Source organism: Schistocerca americana, unplaced genomic scaffold, assembly GCF_021461395.2.
Source record: "Schistocerca americana isolate TAMUIC-IGC-003095 unplaced genomic scaffold, iqSchAmer2.1 HiC_scaffold_47, whole genome shotgun sequence".
Classification (NCBI taxonomy): domain Eukaryota; kingdom Metazoa; phylum Arthropoda; class Insecta; order Orthoptera; family Acrididae; genus Schistocerca; species Schistocerca americana.
Window position 1 is genome coordinate 280,001 of NW_025726203.1, and position 2,500 is coordinate 282,500.

A 2,500-nucleotide genomic window follows, 5' to 3' on the forward strand; every position below is an offset into this window, starting at 1 on the left:
CGCGTCCGCCTTAGCGTGCTCCTCCGGGGGCGCGCGGGTGCGCGGATTCTCTTCGGCCGCCATTCAACGATCAACTCAGAACTGGCACGGACTGGGGGAATCCGACTGTCTAATTAAAACAAAGCATTGCGATGGCCCTAGCGGGTGCTGACGCAATGTGATTTCTGCCCAGTGCTCTGAATGTCAACGTGAAGAAATTCAAGCAAGCGCGGGTAAACGGCGGGAGTAACTATGACTCTCTTAAGTAGGCGGGAGTAACTATGACTCTCTTAAGATGGCCAAGTGGCGGCGGTGTGGCTGCATCCGGACTTGGCTTTTCGAAGTGCGGTCTTGATGTAGTCGTGCTGCTGCTGCGAGGTGCCTTCCTTGGGTTATAGTTACAGGGAGAGTGATGCGCAATACATGGGCCTAGCCCTCTTAGCCTCTCCTCTCCTGCGGTCTTCTCCCCTTCTCGTGGGCCCGCTGATTTTTGCAGAGTGGAAGACCGCACCAGGGGCTTGGGGGGGTTACCAGCCCCCCCTCGCATTATCCCTTTATAGTTGGGGGCAGCCGACAAGAAACAAGGGATGGTGGCCCTTCCGCTGAAGGTGCCACCCCAGCTACCCCAGCACCTATCCGGCCAACCGGCCGTAACGAAAATGCGATAGTTTGTGTAGCTCCCTTTGCTTGCAGTGAGTGCCACCGCACTTTTACCACGAAGAACGGTCTCGGGGTCCATCGCCGCCGCCAACACCCTGCGGCCGCCAACGCTGAGATCGTGACGGAGAGGCATCGCGCGAGGTGGACGGAGGAAGAAGTCCTGTCGCTCGCCAAGGCAGAGGCCGAACTGTTCCTGGAGAGGGACGCCCGGTTCTTCTTTGTAAATCAAGAACTTACCAGGATGTTCCCCGACCGAACGCTTGAGGCAATCAAGTGCCGACGGCGGCAAGCTGCCCACAAGCAGCTTGTCCGCCAATTCATGGAGGCACTTGAGATCGGTCGGGGTGAAGAGCCGGCGTCCCGCCGTGGAGCAGCGAGCTCGCTGCCTGACGCGGGCGAGGCCGCTGCGCCGCCCGTCGACGCAGCCGAGGACTTCGCGGCCGACACCACCGGGCCGCCGCCGGAGGGGCCGACTGACGCCGCCATCTGGGAGCATCTGGCGGGGCTACCTGCTTCCGCCCAGCGTTTCTCTGCCCTGGATCGAGTCATTGGTCTGGGGCGGGGCACGCCGCCCGATGTCATCCTGGGCATGCTCCCGGATGCCCTTGCGTCGGTCGGGTCCAGGGGGGAGAGGTCGATCACCAGGACACAGCGGCCGCGCCAACCATCCAAGCGGCCGCCTGCCGCCCCGCTGCTGCAGAAGCGCAAGCGGCGCCGCTGGGAATACGCGCGGACACAGGACGCCTTCCGTAGGTCGCGTGCACGTTGCGTGCGCGGCTTGCTGGACGGCACCCTGCTGCAGCCGCCACCCGACATCCCCGGTCTGCTGGACTTCTGGGCGGACCTCTTCACGAAGAAGCCGATCTCCACCGCCGGCTTCATCCGTGACCGCCTTCTCCCGCACTCGGAGCCTGTCGCTCCTGAGTGCCTATGGGGGCCGGTCACACGTGAGGAGGTCGCTGCTGCCTTGCCGCCCAGGGGATCGGCAGCCGGGCCGGACGGCCTGACTCCAGCGGAGCTGCGGCGCCTGCCGCATGAAGTCCTGGTGAAACTCTTGAACCTCTTCCTCCTGGCCCGCGCCCTCCCCGAGCGTCTGCTTCGCGCCCGGACGTCACTTCTCCCCAAAACGGCTGCACCAACATCCCCCGCTGACTTTCGCCCCATTACGGTCTGCTCGGTGTTGGCGCGGACCTTTCACAAGGTTCTCGCGTCACGCCTGATGCGTGCATGTGCTGTGGACGAACGTCAGCGGGCATTCATCCCCCGGGATGGGATGTTGGAAAACACCTTCATCTTGGACACTGCTCTCACCGACGCAGTCCGCTCCTGTCGCTCTGTTTTTGTGGCATCGATCGACGTCTCTAAAGCGTTCGATTCGGTGGACCATGCCGCCCTCCGCCCCGTGCTGAGGGCTCATGGCCTGCCGGATTGCTTTATTGAGTACGTCGAAAGGTGTTACGAGGGTAGCACGACGGTGATAGCGGGCGGCGCCGACGTGGGCGTGCCCCTGCAGCCGGCTAGGGGTGTGCGTCAGGGTGACCCCCTCTCCCCCCTCCTTTTCAATTTTGCGGTGGACTATGTTTTGAGTCAACTTCCCTCCCACATCGGAGCTCGGATCCTTGGTCGCAGAGTTAACGCTGCGGCCTTCGCAGATGACGTCCTGCTTTTTGCATCGACCGCGAGGGGATTGCAGTCCCTCATCGACGCAGCCGTCGCAGCCCTCGCCCATCTGGGGCTGCAGATCAACGCCCGGAAGTGTTTCACCCTCGCCTTAGTCGCGTCTGGGCGCGACAAGAAGGTGAAGGTCGACGCCGACGTTACCTTCAAAGCGGGCAACGCCACCGTGCCCGCCCTACGTGTG

The 2,500-nt window shown here is 63.0% G+C and overlaps 1 pseudogene; it reads left to right on the forward strand.

The window, feature by feature from the left end:
• Nucleotides 1-2,500, forward strand: part of LOC124583779 — a 7,992-nt pseudogene that overhangs the window by 2,639 nt on the left and 2,853 nt on the right.